This window comes from Mirounga angustirostris, unplaced genomic scaffold, assembly GCF_029215605.1.
Source record: "Mirounga angustirostris isolate CCGP_5_RB_7025 unplaced genomic scaffold, mMirAng1.0.hap1 SCAF_3, whole genome shotgun sequence".
Taxonomy (NCBI): domain Eukaryota; kingdom Metazoa; phylum Chordata; class Mammalia; order Carnivora; family Phocidae; genus Mirounga; species Mirounga angustirostris.
In genome coordinates, this window is record NW_026991711.1 from 101288694 (window position 1) to 101309404 (window position 20711).

Here is a 20711-nt window from a genome sequence, read left to right on the forward strand (position 1 = left end):
GCAGAACTGGAACGAAAGATTCGGAGCAAGTGACAACACAGAGAGGAGGGGCGGTCAGCAGCTAGGGAAGGGGGGTCGGCCAGGATCCCAAGGGGTTTATCCTTCGACAGCCAGTAAAATCCAGGTCCGTCCTCTGGCCCAGCTGGCCGCCTGGCTGAGCCTGCCTCGCCATGTAACTCTGCTCCAGCCACACTGGCCTCCCCACCGTCCTTCAGATTCACGAAGCACACCCTAGCCTCAGCCTGTGCAACTTCATAGCCCCTGCTCGGGACCCTCTTCCTGGAGAGCTCTCACTTCCTCCAGGGCTTGCCCAGAGGACGTCTTTTCCAGGAAACCCCATCACCCTTCTGAAAAACGCCCCCACCCCTCTTCCCTTTCCCCTGCATGCCTTTTCCCCTCACCACCTGACTCTGCATCGTATGTATATTTTTGTTAGCTTATTTATTGTCAGTCTCATGACAGAGAAATGCAAGCTCTATGAGGGTAGGGGCTTCTGCCTGTTTTGATCACTGCTTCTTCCGTGTCTAGAACAGTTCCTGGTACAGAGTAGAGGGAAATAAACACTTGCTGAATGAGTGAATGAACACATGAACACAGAAATCCAGAATATATTCCCTTAAGGCAGCATTCCTGGAAGTCAGACTTCCTTGGGGGAATTTAGTACAAAGGCAGATTTCATAGTGCCCTGACTGGAAAGGAGAGGAATTCTGAGGGTTCCCTTGGTAGTGTTACCCCCCCCCCCCATACAGCTGTGCAGAGGCCTCCAGAAGAAGGTGCCAGGTCAGTGGAAGGAATAATTGCTTGAGAGGCTGGGCACTTGGCACCAGTGTCCCAGCCCACCCCTCCCCGCCAGGTTCCCAGACCCCAAGCCCAGCCAGGAAGCAGGAGAACTGTCAGGTTCAAGGGGTACCTATGAATTTAAAAAATGTAGCTATCAGGGGCACCTCTGATAGACAGAACATTAGAGGACCCCCACCCCTTCTCGTACACTGTTTAAGCCTTATTGATTCTGTGACCTCTGGTAAGGGAGGGTCCTCAGGACTGACTGAGATTGAAGCTGAGTCAAATTATTTTTTAATAAATAACTGAGAAATAGCAACTTGGTACTTTAGTTGCTTTTACAACTAGCTGTGGGTAAATTAATTACCAAGCTGAAGTAGGTTTTTTAACCTTCTTATGATATGTATCCTTTAATTTATCTCTAGTCGTGTTAATAATATCTAATATTTACTCAATATTAAATTTAAATTATACTCAAGAAAAATAATGCTTTTGAAACTAGTATTAATACACATATTTGAATTGAAAGATGAAGTAAGACTATTGATGTCACCAGAATCAGATTTATTTTGATATAGAGAAAAATTGCTGGAGATGTCTACTTTGTTTTGTTTTGTTTTTAACAAAACTACTTTTAATACTTTGGGAATGGAGGTATCTTTTAAATGCTGATTCCTGGGCCCTGTCCCAGATCTGCTGAGTCAGAGCCTTGGGTGGTAGGGCCCTGGAATTTGCATTCTTACCAGGCTCCACACAAAATTCTAGCACCTTCTATGAAGTTTGAGAATCCTTATGACATCTGTACTCGGGTGAGTGGGACTATCAGAATAAGCAGAGGGGAGGGGTAAGAGCTAAGCCCCCTCTACCCCCCTGCTCCAGAGCACTTGGCAAGGGATCCTGTGATTAAAAGCCCACCTCCCTTTCTCTTAGACATGGAAAAGGCTATTCTCTCCTGGCCCAAGAGACTCTGTCTCTAGAGGCCTGCTGAGGTGGCTGAAAAAACCAAGTGGGGGGAGGTAGGTTTGACTTCATAAAAAAAGAAGACTGGACAGAAAACAGAAGGAAAATGGTAGAATTGCCAAATAATAAAAGTTAATGCTAGGAAGAAACCTTAAGGTTTCTTTAGGACATCGTTGAAACAGTAAAGAAAACACAAACTTCTTGAAGAGCAGCAGCCTATGCACTAGATCGAGAGAAAATCTCCATGGCTTAAGCGAAAGAGTGGCCGTGGTGGAGATGCCTCGGGTTCACCGTGGCTCAGCTCTGCATTTTCTCCGTCCCTCTGGGAGAGCCATCTCACTAATGTGCCTTGGGTTCCTCATCTGTAAACTATGCACAGTTATCTCTGCCCTTCCCCTTGACCTTTGGAAAGGTATACTGGTGGAGTCCTCTGGGAGAAAGTTCGCACCTTGGTCAATCTCACCGAAGGATGAGCAGAAATGCATGTCCCTGGATCCCAGGCTTATGATCTACTTGCTGCTGCTTGACCACGGCCGCCAAGACTTCGAACTTTTGTCTTCTTTCTACCTGGACCAGTCTTTCTCCTTACCTCCATCTTGGCTTATGGTTCTTTTTCCTGCCTGGAACATTCTTTCATCTCCACATGCTGTCTTTTCATCTTTCAGACCTCCTCAGACAGACCTGCCCAGGCCTCCTTATCCCCCCACTCTCACCCCCAGGGACTCTCTGTTACATCATTCTCTTGTACCTTTGTCTTAGGATGTGGCACTCTCTGAAATCATCTAGTTGTTTCATTTATTCACAGGTTTATTGTCCACATCTTCACTGGCATGTGAGTTCCTCGAGGGCAGGAGCGTTTTCCCACAAGCACATTCCCTGAAAAGATGCCCATACATATCCAGAGAATGAATGAACGAATTACTCATCCTTCTCAGTTCACCTCCTCTCTGTTCCACTTTCAGTTCTCCCTTTTGTCTCTTGATCTTTTTATCTCTGCCCTTCCCCCAGCCCCCACCTCTTTCTCTTTGGACTGTCACAGTTTCCCCTAGATGGTGCTGGAGGGGAAGGTTTGGGGCCCTTTCATTCCTTCTAGGGTATTGGTCTGATACCTAGCCTCAGAGGGAATCATCGAAGACAGTCAACATTTCTCTAGCTAACGCTGCTAACAATATGGCTCTGAGGCACTATTTAGCCCACACTCTGTCCTCATTAAAGATGGCCTTCTGGCCATTCAGTCCAAGAAGGGAGGGAATGGGGAGGTGGAGGGAGAAAACTCCATCCTGCCATATTGTCTGATAGGCATTGGAGGGGGGGAATATGTGGAACCTCAAAATGAAAAGCCCTCCAAGAGTCGAAAAAAAGGAGGAAAATAAGATTGCCTTCAGACAAATAAGCAGGAAACCCACCAACATAGGATCAGGACCACAAGCTGGGGCCAATCCCTCTAAAGGAAGAATCTCTCTCTGACGGAGATGTTGGTCAATCCTAGAATTAGGTAAATGTTTATTTAGCCTCATTACTTGCCAAACACCTTGCTGAGAGATTTCCTGGCATTATCTCCTATAATCCTTCCAACGGCCTTTTCTTTGCTGCCATTGGCCTTATCATCAATGGGAACAGGAAACATGTCTTTTGTTTCTCATAATTCTTTTCCATAATATTTTGTCCAAACATCACAGCACAGAACACAATACTGGGAGGAACAGTCAGCATTGGTGGATTGATTCCTGTAGCCAGAGGGTTCCTCCCTTCTCAAATAATCTCCTCCCATGGCTTCTCTATCTACAATAGCTGCATTGCCCTTAACAATAGATTCTTCTGTTCCCTCTGTGAGGAATACTCTTAATCTTTCTTCGACAAACATCATTTATTTTAAAGCAAGATAGCCTGATGGATGGGTGAAGGTGGTCAAAACCATGTTTGAATTCAGGTGCTGCTAGAAACAGCCATGTGACGACAGTGGGCAAGTTAACCCTTTGTGTCTGTTTCCCTAAAGGGAAATCGATCTCAAAATAGCTAATCCTAGAATTACTCTAAGAGTCATTGTAAAGAGTTGAAGTGTAAAGTGTTAATTATTATAAAAAGTTAAAATGTAAGTAAAGACAAAGCACAGTACTTGGAAAGAAAAGTCAAGCCAGAAAGAATATTTTGGGGAGAAGATGGTAAGTGCTGACCAAATGATAGCTGGTAGGATTTTGTTTGTTTGTTTGTTTTTTGGTTGCAAGCAAAAGAAGCTGCATTTGACTAAGTTAAGAAAAAAAAAAGGAATTTAAGAAGATGCTGGGGTGCTCACTGGCTTAAAGGGAAATCAGAATGGTCAGTCTTGGGAAGGACCTCAGCTGCTGAAATTCATTTAAGAGCCTGATTCTGGGTATCGCGCTGAGATGATTTAGCTCCAATTGCCTTCCATTCTAATTCTGGTCTCAGTTCACTTCACATTTGAAATCCAGGATAGAAAATCTGGGTCAGGTCACCTCTTTTTGGGTAGCAACGAGGGTAAGCACATGACTGAGAGTCACCAAGATCAGAGAGAACAGGGCAGGGGTTGAAACCCTTATCAGTCTCCTATTGCTGCTGTAATGAATTGCCACACACTTAGTGACGTGAAATGACACACATTTATTATTTTCCAGTCCTGCGGATCAGAAGTCCAAACTGTCTCCACGGGCGAACATCAGTGTATCAGCCATGCTGTGTCCCCACCACCTGCTGCGATAGCCTGACATAAGGAAGGTAATCTTGGACTGAGTATCCCATCACCTTTGCCACGACGTACCGTAACCTGATCAGTGGAGTGCTATCCCACCGTATCCACGGGTCCTGCCCACGCTCAATGGGACAGGATTATACACACCATCTGTATGTCTAAAATCTACCTTCTAGTAAAGTCAGGATAGACAGGGAAACAGATTGTAGAACAGCATAGGAGATGTGGGCACAAAAGTGTGTATGAGACCTTACGGGCAATTATGAGTAAAGGTGTCTGGGGAAGGAGGGGAGAAATGGGGGTTCAGAAGGGAAATGAATTCTGAGCTGAGTTTTGATGGGTGAAATTTGGTCTCTAATGTGAGCTGCACATATATACCAAGGGGGAAGCAAATTTCTCAGTAAAAGACTAATGCTTTAGTCTAGACCATGCCTGAATTCCAAAAATCCCAGAAATTAAATCTAGGCAGAATCAATCACTTAATAAGCCATTCAGGCCACCCTGGCTTGCTTTGGCAGTTTAAGGGAGCTTAGATAATGCATCTGGAGCCCATTTCTAAAGCTTGCTGCATCTTGAAATTCTTCTTATCTTAGGATTACTGGTGAATTTTCAGAATCTTTTTGCTAAAAAAAAAAAAAAAAAAAAAAAAAATCGCCACATAGAAGCAGGCACATGTGGAGTTGCTGGGAGGGAAAAACAGTCCCAGTATTGTCTAGATATTATAGTAGTTGAATTCGCCAATCAATCAGCCAGTGGCCCTGGGCTTATTAGTTCCTTTTTAATCTGACATTGCAATATAGAATGGCAGGACGGTGTGAAATGTGAAAAAGAAAAGAAGGAGGGAGGGCGGGAAGATTATTAAAGCAAGCACAGACTGAAAGGGAGTGAGTAGGAAGTAGTGCATGAAGTTGCAGCTGGCTAGTGGTGATCAATCAAAACTCCACTGGCCAGTGGAGGGGACGCAGGGGTCCTTACCTAGACGTATCTTTGTCATCAGGTCTGGGGTTGGTCCAGCCTAGAGTTAACCAAGCCTGAAAACTTGGAGAATTCAGAGTTTGTTTGTTTGTAAATTTTTATCCAAGTAACTCATGAGCAAGTTTTTAATATCAGGTTTACAGAGGGATGTGTGATGAAAGGCGGTCCTCTCCATGGATGCTCCCCTCTGTACCCAATCCCTGTTTTCAGTTGTTGGAGTAGTTACTGCCCTGCCTACACCTACTGTGTTTATGTCCCTCTAGCTTTACGAAATAATTTGAGGGGAAATCTCCGGACTCTCTTTAGTAGATGAAGGTTTATCTCACCTATAACATCATACCAACCCCTAACTTCCATGAAGTTTTACCACTATTTGCACTGCCTCTGTTGATTATTTTTATCACTTTATTTTTTTTTTTAATTTGAGAGAGAGGGTGTACACACAAGTGGGTGTGGAGGGAGGGACGAAGGGAGAGGGAGAAGCAACTCCCCACTGAGCAGGGAGCCCTACAGAGTTCAATCCCAGGACCCTGAAACCATGACCTGAGCCAAAAGCAGAGGCTTAACTGACTGAGCCACACAGGACCCCCTTTTTATCACTTTAAATCAACCTTTATTTCTTATTGCATTGCCCATTAATAGTAGTGCCCCTTAACTTTCTCCCTTGCGTTGGAAGGATTTTTTATAACAAGGATGTTGGCAGGTGAAGATAGTTACACAGGATGTTAATAGATGGGCCATAAAAGAGGTGTTTCATGTAGAAATATGTTTAAGAAATCGTGGGAAAATAAATAGAACACGTTTCTCTGTAATGGATCGTCTCAGAAGCTTTGATGTGCAAATGTGTGGTGTGAAGCTTCAACAGTGCATGTAACGTGCAGCATTTCTCAAACTTTTGATCATAGGAACTTTTTTACTATGGGACATCTATTAATATCTCAGGGAAATGTTTATGAAAAGGTGGAGGAGGCAACCTCCTGTTTGATGTAGTGGGAGGAGTACCAAAGTCTCCTTTTAGCAAAACAGGCATGACCTACTCACCCGCCAAGCACCTGCTACCTGCCAGTGTTCCGGTAAGCGCTAGCATATTGCACCCCATGAGCTCTGTCCTAATAGCATCTCCATTTTACATAGAGAGGGATTGAGGTGTAGCAATGCTGAGTAGTTTATCTAGCATCCCACAGCTAGTAAAGTGGTGGGATCAGGATTCAAACTGAGGCTTACAGTGACCTAACTACTCTAGCCTATCCGCCTCATGGCCGCCACACCACCTGAAATGCAAAAGTACTTTTAATAGAGCTTAGTCGCTTTACCTAGAGTTCCATAATCGTTATGCTGGCCCTTACCTCTGTAGAGCAGGTACACCAATAGGATTTACTTTCATCATCTCATTTGAGTCTCACCCAACCCTGTCACATAGATGGAGCTGATGTATATATAGAAGTTGAGTGTGCTGGTCAACGCAACATAGCTAGCCAAGGACAAAAATAATCAGGAGTTTGCTTTATTGCTGGCTATATCCAAAAGAGTTGACTTTCCAGATTTAGCAGATAAAAACATAAGACTCCGAGTTACATTAGAATTTCAGATAAGAGGGGGCCTGGGTGTCTCAGTCGGTTGAGCATCTGCCTTCAGTTCAGGTCATGATCCCAGGGTCCTGGGATTGAGTTCCGCATCAGGCTCCCTGCTCGGTGGGGAGTCTGCTTCTCCCTCTCCCTGCTCTGCCTGCTTGTGCTTTCTCTCTCTCTCTGATAAATAAATAAATAAAATCTTTAAAAAAAACAAAACAAAACAAAAACAAACAGAATTTCAGATAAAGAATAACTGACTTCTTAAATAATAGTTCTTTAATGTAAGTGGTCCTGAGCAATACTTGAGACATACTTATACTAAAATATTGCCCATTATTTATCTGTCATTTTTAATTTTTTTTTAAGATGTTATTTATTTATTTGACAGAGAGAGACACAGTGAGAGAGGGAACACAAGCAGGGGGAGTGAGAGAGGGAGAAGCAGGCTTTCTGCAGAGCAGGGAGCCCGACGCGGGGCTCGATCCCAGGACCCTGGATCATGACCTGAGCCGAAGGCAGACGCTTAACGACTGAGCCACCCAGGTGCCCCTTATCTGTCATTTTTATCTGCATTTTATCTTACAAGCAAGAGTAAAACTCAGAACACAGGATTAAGTGAAAGAAGGGCGGGGTGGGGGGAGTGACCAGGAAGCAGTGTGAGTGTGCCTGGTCTCTGAGCGACCGCTGTGTGCCGATGGTTTAAGATGGACCGTGGGATAATGATTCTCTCAGCCCTCTGCACAGCCACACAAGCCTGGGGTGGCAGGAACACAAGGTCAGGCACCTCTAGCCACAGCAGTCTCATCCAGGGCTCCCTGAAGCCTGACCCAAGTGTGGCAAGGTTCAGTGGTGGGCGCATGCTTCTCTCAGGTGGCATCCAGAATAGTCCCATCTGGACCTTTATGTCAACGGCCGGCTGGAAAGCACTCAGCTGCCCACCGTGAATAAGGGACTCACGGACCCGCTAGAGTTCATAATCCAAATGCCCACAGAGCAGGGCACACAGCCCTAAGGTGCAACTTGTTAGGGTGAAGGTGGTTGGGGGCTCCTGGCGGGTGCAGCTCTAGGCAGTGTAGCCCCAAATCTCTATTTCATATATAACAGGTAAGTGTTGTTTTGTGGCTGATTGCTCGTACTAGCAACCCAGCTAGGTTCCTGGTGACTGCTTGTTCTATAAATTGGAGCTTCATTGTTATTTTCAAATACTTGATATGCAAAAGATAGTTTTCATTTGAACTCTGCGTTACTGTTATAAAATAAAATTTAACATACCATTTGTCAATAAAAGAAAAGGAAGCCTATTAAAATCTTTAAATATAACTTTAATTCTTGCAAACGTTTGAGTGGTCGTAAAATAAAAGAAGTTTTCAAATTTTTTATCACCTCCGTGTGAAGCTGTTTTCAGTGGTGATGATGAGAACGTGAAGAGAACACATTAAAAAGGCAATTAGGATTTGCTTGTAACCATTCCAACATAAAACTGGAGAGAAAAAGCTATGTTGGCTTCCACTTCCACTTGGGATATCGAAAGTTACAGGAAAATTGCTCCCACCCTAGCAATAAGCACGAGCCAGATAATCTACAAAATCGTAATTCTTTAACGCATGTAAGAACATTCAGGTTGTAAAGAAACCCACTGAACCCAAATACAAAAAGGGGCAGTGACCTCCTAGGAGAGCTGTTTTTATGCTTGGCAGCACAGTGAATGGAAAGAGGAAACTGATAAGGAACCAGCAGCTGCACATTTAGATGATGTTAAGGAGGTTTAGACTCCCCAGGAGCTAGGACACAGCGTTCTGCACCCACCCACTCATTCCCTTGGGCCTTCACTGAGAGCTCGCAAAACAGCTTGGGGGTAGGGGAAAAGAGCAAAAGCCCCGAGGCACAGGTGTGGGGAGCCTGCTGACCTCCGAGCAGAACAGAAGGGAGCTCCACGCCCCACCCCCACCACCACCCTGGAACTCAGAGCCTGGCTGATTATGAGGCAGCAGCTGTCTGCCTCTGGGAGGGAGCTGGAGAGCTGAGGAGAACATCTCTTTTCCCAGCTACAGGTGCGCATGACCTGCCATGTCTAAGGAGAACTGAGAAATTCCACTGATACTTATAGCCTCACTTTACTAGGGTAGGTCCTTTTCCCTATTCAGGGAAGGCCTGGAGAGCTCAAGAAGACACCTCGGCCCCTGCTGAAGTCCTAGGGCAGCACAGGAACACTGAGAGAAACCCCAAGCCTTGCATTGAGGACAAGGCAGGGGCCATGTGTAGTTGGGAGAGGGCGGGAGGGTAGAGACAGGAGCAAGACAAAGGCAAACAGGGCCTGAGAAAGTCGAAGACAGAGAAGGACTGATAAATTCTCCCCAAGCATTCACATGGCAAGTCTTGCTAGAGGGAAGGTTCTGACTCCTCTGTCAAGTAATGTGAAGCCTGTAGCAAATTGAATCTAACTAAAGCAGCAAAACCTTCAGACCAAGATCAACTACAGACAAGAGTGTCTCAAGCCTTCTCAGTAGTGGCCTGCCAGACAAAAAAGGTCTACTCTTTTCTAGATACGATTATTATTTTCTTCAGACTCTACCATTTATATGTAATTCATGATGTCTAAATTCAATCAAAATCAAACTCAAAGACATGTGAAAAAGTAAGCAAAAATTACTTTTCCTCAAAGAGAAAACAGTAAATAAAACCAGACCTGTAGAATAGAACTATTTTTGGAATTATCAGACAAGCACTTTAAAATAACAATAATAAATACATAAAATGATAGAGTGAAAAAAGTGAACAACATGTTTGAACAGTTGGACAATGGCAGAGCCAAATGGAAATGCTAGAAATGAAAAATAGATCATAGATAAAGGATCTTTTCAATGAGTTTATTAGCAGACTGGACACATTGGGGTAGGAATCTGTGAAATTGAAGACAATCGGTTCCACATTCAAGATATCTGATATATATGTTATATATAACATATATAAATATAATATATATAATATATGATGTTCAAATAAACATATAATTTGAGTCTCAGAAGAACTATTTGAATGGCCTAGCATTTTCTGAAATAGATGGAAAACATTAACTGAAGATGCAGTAAACTCAGCAAACTCAAAGAAGGATAAACACAAACACCAATAAAAGCACTTTTAGACACATCATAATCAAGCTGCTGAGAAACAAACAAAGAGAAAATCTTAAAAGCTGCCAGTGAAAATAAGACATATTACATAAAGGGAACAACAATAGAAATTACAGCTTCTTACTAGAAACAATGGAGCCCAGAAGACAGTAGAATGACATCTTTAAAGTGTTGAGAGGAGGAAAAAAAATCAATCTAGAATTCTAGTTTTAGTGCAATTATTTCCCAAAAATAAAGGCAGGCAAAATAAAGATATTTTCAACGAGGCAAAATTAAGGAAATTGTTTCACACAGACCTCCACTATAAGGAATACTAAAATAAATTCTTCAGGCTAAAAGGAAACAATGCCAGATAGAGATCCAGTTCTTGAAGAAGAAATAAAGAATACCAGAAAGAGAAAACATGTTAGTAAATATAAAGGACATTAAACATACACACATGCACACAAACACACACAATTGAAAGACTCTTGAACTTTTAAAGTAAAATAATCATGCTATGTGAGGTTCTGACATATTTAGAAATAGAATATATGATAAGAGCACAAAGGGTGAGGAAGTAATAATTAAAGTAATTATTTTAAGATTCTTACATTGTTTGTACAATAGTAGAATAATTTCTTATTGTAGATGAGACAAGTTAGAGATGCATATTATAATCTCTAGATCAACCACTAAAAAATAAACTTGCATAAAAAGACATAAATGATAATAACTAACACAGAAAATAAAAATACCTAAAAATATTTAATTCACACATATACACACACACACACACACAAAGGCAGAAAGGGAGGAACAAAAACTATAGAGCAGATGGAGCAATATAAATTAAATATTACTACAGTAGATTAAAACCTACATGTAGGGACACCTTGGTGGTTCAGTTGTTAAGTGTCTGCCTTCAGCTCAGGTCATGATCCCAGGGTCCTAGGATCGAGCCCCACCTTGGGCTCCCTCTCCCACTCCCTCTGCTTATGTTCCTGCTCTGGCTATCTCTCTCTCTATCAAATAAATAAATAAATATTTTTTTAAAAATCTTAAAAAAAATAAAAAATAAAAAAACCTACCTGTATCAGTAATTGCATGTGGACTAAAGAGCCAAATTAAAAGCTAGAGATTGTCAAACTGGCTAAAAAACAAAAACAAAACAAAACAAAACAAACAAAGTATATGTTGTTGACAAGAAACACATTTCAAACATAAAGACACAGAAAAGTTGAAAGTGCAAGAATGGAAAGTGCAAAAGAATATAAAATGCAAAAACTAACCATTAATAATCTACCATTATTATATTTTATAACCAAAGTAGACTTCAAGACAATAAGAATTACCAAAGTAGAGAGGCATTTCATAATAATGACATGGTTAAGTGATCAAGAAAATTAACAATTTTCAGTGTGATGGAACTAAAGAATAGATAGGTCCACAACTGATGAAGAATTTACCACCCATCTCTCTGCATTTGATAGGACGACTAGACCAAAAAAAATAACAAAGACATGGAAGATCTAACTCAACTTAACTGACAGCTAGGGAACACTACACCCAAGAGCAAGAAAAGGATTGTGTTATCTTCTCAAGTGCATGGGAAGAATTCACCAAGGTAGACTATTTTCTAAGCCATAAAACAAGCCTCAATAAATTTCCAAAGTCAAAATCATTCAGAGGATATTCTCTGGCTGCAATAGTATTAAATCAGAAATCAGTGATAATAAAATATTCCAATAGAAATTTCTGCAGTGGTAGAAATGTTCGATATCTGTATTGACAATGATAGTCACTGTGTGTGACTACTGAGCACCTGAAATTTGGCTAGAGTGACTTAGCAACTGAATTTTTAATTTGTTTTTAATTAATTTAAACTTATCCACATATGGCCAGTGACTACTGTATTAGTACAAATCTAGAAAATCTCCAAATATATATCACACATACACAGAAGATTTGAGATCAATCAAAGATCTAAATTTAAAAGCTAAAATCATAAAGTTTAATAGTATGAAATGTAAGAATATTTTCATGACTTTGGTATGAGTGAAAAAATCATAGAGAACACAGAGAAAGCAATAACCATGAAATAATATACTGACAAATTGGACTTTGTTAATACTAAAAACTTCAGCATGCAGCAAAAATACCATTAAGAAAAGAAAAACATAAATCCCAGGTGGGGAGAAAATATTTATAAAACAATATCTGACAAAGGAGTTGTATCCAGAATATAAAGAACACTTAAACTCAAAATAAAAAAAACAGCCTAAACTAAAACTGAGTAAATCTTGAACACCTCACAAAAGAAGATTTATAAAAATGGCTGGTAACACATGAAAAAAATGCTCAACATAGTTATTTATCAAGGAAATTCAAATTAAAATGATAATTAGATATCATCACAAACCAACCAGAATAGCTAGAAGTGAAAACATTAACACTCCTAACCACTGACATAGATGTGGAAGCAACAGAACTCTCCTGCATTGTTAGTAGGCGAAACAATGATACAATGACTTTGGAAAACTGGGAGTTTCGTGAAAAGCTAAACAAGCATCTGCTGTATTACCTGGCCACTTTACACCAGGTGTTTATCCATGGAAAACGAAAATATGTGTTCACAAAAAGCCTTGTGCAAGAATGTTTACAGTAGCTTACTTACAATGCCAAAAATTAAAAATAACCCAGGTATCCATCAACAGGAGACTAGATATGCAAACTATGGTATATTCACACAATGGGATATTACTTAGCAATTAAAAGTAACAAATTACCAAAACATGCAACAGGAAGAATGAGTCTTAAAAACGTAATGCTTAATGAAAGGAACAAGACACAAAAGACTAATATGCTGTATTATTCCATTTATATTAAGTTCTAGAATAGGAAAACTTTCTACAATAATAGATACCAGACCAAGGAGCTGCGTCTAAGGTCTAGGCATTCACTGAGAGCAGGCATAAAGGAACTTTCTAGGGTGATAAAAATGTGCTAGTATATCTTGATTGGGGAAGATGTACACTTGTCAAAAAGATCAAAAGTGTACACTTAAAATCTGTGTATTTCATTGGATGTAAATTACTCCTCAATAACCATTTCTAATAAATAATAAAGCTATGTTCAGAAAAGCAGGGTTAAGTTTCTCATTAAAAAGTTTAAAATAGGGTGCCTGGGTGGCTCAGATGGTTAAGCATCTGCCTTCGGCTCAGGTCATGATCTCAGGGTCCTGGGATCGAGCCCCGCATTGGGCTTCCTGCTCCTTGGGAGCCTGCTTCTCCCTCTGCCTCTCTCTCTCTCTCTTTCTCTCATGAATAAATAAATAAAATCTTAAAAAAAAAATAAAATAAAGTTTAAAATACTTTCATTTATAAGTGTAGTATAAACTCAATATATAATATCTTCTATAGTACATGTATTCTATTTTTCTCATAATTTCTTATATGAATTTTTTCACCAAGCCTTATCTACATGCTCCAGAATGCTCTGCTGTTTATTGAGTGTGCTGAGCAAATGTTATGCTTTTCCATGCGTGCCACAATCTGAAAATGCTGGGAAGCTCTGCTCCACCTGGAGGTGGTGAAATAGGGAGGGTGTGGGGCCACTAGGAAGAGAGACCTGTTTGGGAAGCAGGATGCACAAAAATGTGAAGGGGATGTCTATGTCATGGGGTTCTTTTTTTTTTTTTTTTAAGATTTTATTTATTTATTTGACAGAGAGACACACAGCGAGAGAGGGAACACAAGCAGGGGGAGTGGGAGAGGGAGAAGCAGGCTCCCCGCAGAGCAGGGAGCCCGATGCGGGACTCGATCCCAGGACCCCGGGACCATGACCTGAGCCGAAGGCAGTCGCTCAACCAACTGAGCCACCCAGGCACCCTGTCATGGGGTTCTTGTAAGGATTAAAATGAAGTGGAGTCTGTGCATCGAAAGTTCTTGGCACAAACTCCTGGTTCCATAGCAGATGCTCAGTAGAAATTTCCTCTCCTCTATTGGGCACTATTATTTTGGGGAAGTGTGGATCTTGTCTCTCTATATGGAAACCTACAGGTTATATTTGGGGAAATTTATATATATATATTTTCCTATTAAACAAGGTTGAAGTAGTCAAGGGATCCAGTGTGGGCTGCTCTTCAGGAATGAGCTAATGTATCAAAAAAGAATATTCTAAGTCTTCACAGTTATGTCCTCCAAGTATATGCAAATAAGGAAGTCAGAATTCATTAATTGGTCTTTCTGCAATCTTGTGAGTTGTGGAAAGGACAGTGTTCGTACAAAACTAAATACTTTGTCAAAATTAAGATGACAATAGGGAGCTTTTCAGAAATATAAAAAGACTTTTTTCTAGACAGTAGCCAAATACTTATTTAAAATATCAGAGTTAGAAAGTCATTTATTTATTGACATACCAAGTCATACCAAGGAGAATTTTTAAAGAAGTTTCTTCAAACAATCCTTATGACTTAATCTCTCAAATTAATTTAGGAAGAGTATGCCACTGTTTGATGAAAATGTCTTTCAAGGCAGTTTTAAGCTAGTAAAATGTAAATAGTTATTTTTTTAAATGATACTATTGGTTTAGATTTGGGGTAATGATCAAAGCAGTTCCCTGGGTGTTATTTCATGCTTTGAACAGGAGGCATGGAAAGCTAGGTTTCTTTGGGGCTGGGCCCTATTCTGTATTTCTCCAACATTTAACTTTTATTTTTTAATTTTGGAAGACTTTTATGGGACAATATGCTCTGTCACACACATTTCTGCTTTTGATTTTCACAGCCTCCTTGTCCCCTTTTACAGATGGTGGAGTTAGGGGACAACAAGGGCGGCTGGTTTATTATCCAGGGTGAAAAGAAAATGGAGCTGGGGTTTAAATCTCATGCTGTCCCTGTTTCCCGGTGGTTTCTAATACGTCACTTGTCCCTGTGCCCCCCCACTCCATAAGCATATCTGAAGGAGAGAGGCCGACATGATGTAAAGAAACCCTCCAACCTTGTTAAGGGGCACCTGCCAGCCAGGGAGACCTCAGAGCAGTGTGACCAAGGGCAGAGGCACCCAGCAGACATGCCACCTTCAGGGCTCTGTTGGGTGGTCTCTCTGCCCTCCCCACAAACGAGTTTTAGTGATCGGCTTTTCCCCACTGTGTGCATGTAAGAGAACTTCTGGCCTCGGATCCCTGCCTCCCACCCTCCATGCCACACACAGTACCACCACCTCCCCGAGCAGACACCAGGTTCAGACAAACACACATGTCCCCGCCTGTCAAGGACTGTGAGCGGGGAATGGGCCACTTGGGTGTAAGAATAAGCAGTATCTAACCACCTTGCATAATTCTAGTGGCACAAAAGCCACACTTGAGAAAAGACATCACGTGTAACAGTTTGTTGCAAAGACATGAAACCCTCACCATTGTATTCCCCTTTCAAGGGCTTTCTTGCACCATTTCTGTTTAAATGACTTTTCTTTTTTCTTTTTTTTTTTTTTAAAGATTTTATTTATTTATTTGAGACAGAATGAGAGAGAGAGAGCACATGAGAGGGGGGAGGGTCAGAGGCAGAAGCAGGCTCCCTGCCGAGCAGGGAGCCTGATGCGGGACTCTATCCTGGGACTCCAGGATCATGACCTGAGCCGAAGGCAGTCGCTTAACCAACTGAGCCACCCAGGCGCCCCTTAAATGACTTTTCTTATCTAAGTCTTATATCTCAGCTAACTCAGGAACTGGTGAACTTGGTTAAAATGACTCCTGAGGAAGGCAAGAGACCAACAGATTTTGCTCTTTTGCCTTGGAGTTGATATTTTGGGCCCCCGTCCATTTCACCCCAGGCAAAGCTCACCTTTTTGTTAACCTGTAGCTTTTCATTTGCCCCAATATTGGTTTTACAAAATGGAAAATGGGGATTTGGAAACAACATGTCACATAGAACAATATTATTGACCTTAAGACTACTTATCTATGCTTCCAACAGGTTAATATTTATCTGCAATTATTTGAGACTTATATAGAAACCTCTAGAACACATTTGACTTTTGAGTGGCCATTTTTTGAGCATCGGCATTTTACATGCATTTCTCTAATGATCACACTGTAACATAGAGATCATTTTCCCATTTAAAGGAGCCAAGACTCAGAGACGTTAAATAATGATGAAAACAATTGAGAGCTAACATTTAGTAAGCACCCACTAGAGAACAAGTGCTATGCAAAGTATCATATATGGACTTTACAAACAGTATTCATTCCTCTCATTTTCCCTTCACAACAACCCAGCAAGATTGCTGCTATTATTATCCCCATTTCACAGATGGGAAAGAGAGGTTGTAGAGGACAAGTCACTTGCCTAAAGTCACACAATTGGTGAGTGGCAAAACTGGGACTGGAACATAGGTCAGATGGATACCAAAGTCCACACTCAACCGCTCCACTAGATAGGCTGCCTTTTCTAGAGTTTGGGTTCCAAACTTTGTACTGCCATATTTCCTAGCAAGAAATACCAACCACAGGAAGCCACTCACACAGATGGTTTGAACAACTCAACTGATTCAGTTGGTCTCTTCTGTAATAACCCCATCTATAAAAAACACCCTTCAATGCTGGGAGCACACACATGGATTTTGTCAGGCCCATTCCCACACTGCTTCTTATTGGCTGGGTGACCTTGTAGATGTTATTCAACCTCTCTAAGCCTCCATTACTGATTCCTTAAGTAGAAAAGTAATAGTACCCACCCGAGAAGACTATTGTAGGAATTAGATGAGAAAGTGTTGGGAAAATCTTAGCATTTGGTAGATGATTGTAAACAATAGTTATTCTTATAAAATATACCTAAAAAAGATATATATATATAATATATATGTATATAATATATATGAGACATGTGGGGGGAATATTGCCCTTGCTTTTAATCATAATCTTACTATTACCTAGCCAGATGACCTTTAATACATTACATAGTTCCCTTGACCTCAGTTTACTCATGAATAAGATAAGAACAAAGGGCTAGATGATTCTTTAGTTACCTTCAAATGCTAATATTTGATAACTCTATGAATATGTATGAGATGACTTTGTAATCTAGAAATTACTATAGAATGTACCATATTGGTATCACCATGATCACCTTTTTTTATCATGGAGTTAGGGAAGAGAAGAGTGAAATGATACCTCTTGACTGCTTTATGTGTGCTATTCCATTTCTTCCTCACCATCCTCCTAAGGGACTGGTATTTTAAAACAAATATCACAGAATAATCTGAAGTTCGAAGAGATAAAATGACTTGCCTAAATTAGGGCAGTTAAACAAGAGGAGATAGGCTTCAAATTTACATCTATCTGTCTTAACCCATATTCAGCCTTGAAAGTGGCCTCTGAAGAGTCAACAAGCTCACCAGGGACCTCAGGAACCAAGGGGAATTATGTACCTATCGCCTAAACAGTTACCTCACCATGGCAGCGATTTTCAGGATTGTATCTTTATGTCGATCTCAGCCATGGGGGATCAAGGGAATCAGTAGGGAAGGGAAAGCGACATGATTTGAGGGCCTCCACCTACCACCGGGTCACTAAAATACAGACCACATGCTCCAGCAGGTGGGAGCCCCCACACAAAAATGAGAGCACAAATTTTCTTTGAAAGAATTTGCTATTCCACCCCACCAAAAGTAGGGATATTGCCATTTAGGGAAAACTAATAATAATTTACAATTTATACTGTTTCAGTGTTGACTTATAATGGGGATACCATAATTTTTTCAACTTGTAATTTAATCAGTGGATATGGGACACTATCAACTTTTTTATTAGACTTTATTTTTTTATATCAGTTAAGCTCACAGCAAAATTGAGCAGAAGGTACAGAGAGTTCCAATATGCCCTTGGCCCTACACTCTCATGGTTTCCTCATTATCAGTGTCTGCATCTGAATGATACCCTTGTTACAATCGATGAACCTACACTAACACATAATCAGCCAAAGTCCATAGCTTACATTAGGGGTCACACTTGGACATTCTATGGGTTTGGGTAAATGTAGAATAACATGTACCCACTATTATAGTGTCATAAAGAGGAGTCTCTCTGCCCTAAAACTCCTCTGATTTCCACCTATTTATTCCTCCCTGCCCCCAACCCCTGGCAGCTACTTATCTTTTAACTCCTGTCTCCATAGTTCTGCCTTTCTCAGAATGTTCTATAGTTGGAATCTTGTAGTATGTAGCATGTACAAATTGGCTTAGTAATATACATTTTAAGATTCCTCCATGTCTTTTTATTGCTTGAGAGTGAAGAGGAGGAAGAAATTTTTCTTTCTCCAAGGTTCTTTTAGCTGCAATAAGAATTAAATTTACATGAGACAGATTAACAGGAAAAAACAAAGTTTTGTTGCACATGCAGAGGCCCAATGATGAAAGAAATGACCAAGGCAGGCAGTTTTTATAGCCATTTTAAACAAAGAGACAATAAATTTGTGGTGAATTTATAAGATAAAAAAATGGGTGTTTAGAAGCTTTAATTAGTAAGGAATTCTAGGGCAATTTGGCCTGAGCTAGTAGATTAGTAAAACGTAACAGGTTTTATTTACACAGCTTTCTTGGCTTTAAAGTTCTTATCTCTGGTGATAAGGATATCTTTTTACTTCTTTGTACAGGGAGGGCACCTTTCATATGGGCAATTTATTGCCTCCTTTCAGGGGGACAAAGGGTTTGAGTGTCCTTGCAAGGCTGTTTCCTGTGTCGCTTCAACTCAAAATAATCAGTATGCCATTGTGGTGTGTTTGGGTGGCCTGCCTTTAGCCCCAAGGATAGCTCATTTCTCTTTAGTGTTGGATAATATTCTCTTGTCTCAATGAACCACCAAAGTTTATCCATTTGCCTACTGAAGGAAATCCTGGTTGCTTCCAAATTATAGCAATGATGAATAAACATCTATGTACAGGTTTTGATGTGGGCATGTTTTCAACTCCTTTGGGTAAATACCTGGGAGTGTGACTGCTTGATCTTATGGTAAGAGTATGTTTAGTTTTGTAAGAAACTGACAAAGTATCTTCCCAAGTGGCAGTACCATTTTGCATTCCCAAGAGTAGTGAATGAGAGTTCCTGTTGCTCCACATCCTCGTCAGCATTTGGTGTTGTCAGTGTTCTGGATTTTGGCCATTCTAATAGGTGTGTATTGGTATCTCATTGTTGTTTTAATTTGCATTTCCCTAAGTCATTAGGATATGGAACATCTTTTCATATGCTTATTTGCCATCTGTATATCTTCTTTGGTGGGGTGACTATTTGGGTCTTTTACCCATTTTTTAATTGGGTTGTTTATTTTTCTATTGTTAAGTTTGAAGGGTTCTTTGTATATTTTGGTAAAACACTCCTTTATCAGGTGTGTCTTTAGTGAATATTTTCCCCCAGTCTGTGGCTCACCTTCTCATTCTCTTGACACTATAAACTTTTTAATTCTTAAAGTTTCTAAGGTTATGGCCCTAGCTTAACACCTTCTCCACTCTCTCTGAAGCTGGGAAACTATAAGGAATATATCACTAACACTGATGCCTCCTACTCCCAAATACCAAAAGTGTTATCAAGAAAAATTACCTGAAATTGAGATCCTATGGCAATATTACCAAGTGGTAATGATCCACACAAATGACCATGACCACCTTTTCTCCAGTGTGTTTATGAAAGAGCATTGGGAATATCATGCTCAGACTGCTAACTCACAAAGCACAGAATACTGCTATAAGAATTAGCATTGCATTATATCAGGGGCTTAATCTGAGCCTTTGCTCTGACAGGGACTGCTCCCAGAATTATAAGTTGGTTGACTCTGAAGATCAAGTTTGTTTGGCAAATAAGTATTCATTATTCTTTCATTCTAATATTTATCAGGTGACCATTGTGTTTATGGCACAAATGAATTATAAAGACAAATATTTCTCAAGTTAATTATAATCTTGTAGACATTATATGACATCTTGGTAGCTACAAATTGGCTTTCAGGTGAAAGAGACAATAAATCCTGAGAATGACTGTGGTTTACTATATTTGTAAAATCTTAGTTTAGGGAGAGAACTTAAGTTCATCTCATCTAATCTTCCTCCCAATGTAAGAATCAGAAAAGCCTCAATAGGAATTCTGGTTTCAAATTAACTAGTTTTGTGGCCGTAGGCAAGTTATTTGATATCCTTAGGACTTTGCCTTCTCTTCTGTAAAATGAGTGTACTAGACTCCTGGTAAGACATGGCTGATGGGACACACATGTTTGCTTCAACTCTCTCCTGAAGCCCTTTAAATCACAGCAAAGAATTTTTTAGCCAAAAGCAGCAAGAGAATGGGAGAGAAAAGAATCATGAGAAAAATGCCTGTAAACAGAAAGAAGCTAACTTCTTTTAGGGACCAAGCCTGAAACCAGCCAATTCACAACATAGAACCTCAGAGAGTTTCAAGAATTGAGAGGGGGACAGGGCATTCCTAGGGATGGGGGGAGTAGAATGGGACAGAAAACAAAAGAATTGGTTAAGGAACAGATAAACCTCTGGGTTCCTGATCCAGCCACATGCAGTCCCACTATGACCTTCCTTTACGACAGCAGAAGACTGAGGGAAAAATAGGA

The 20711-nt window shown here is 40.6% G+C and overlaps 1 long non-coding RNA gene across 1 annotated transcript in view; it reads left to right on the forward strand.

The window, feature by feature from the left end:
• Positions 1-20711, forward strand: part of LOC123839476 (uncharacterized) — a 168953-nt gene that overhangs the window by 38252 nt on the left and 109990 nt on the right. Inside the window, exon 2 of the long non-coding RNA XR_010409826.1 lies at positions 4374-4473. This is a non-coding gene — a long non-coding RNA (uncharacterized LOC123839476). The remainder of the gene's footprint in view (positions 1-4373; positions 4474-20711) is intronic.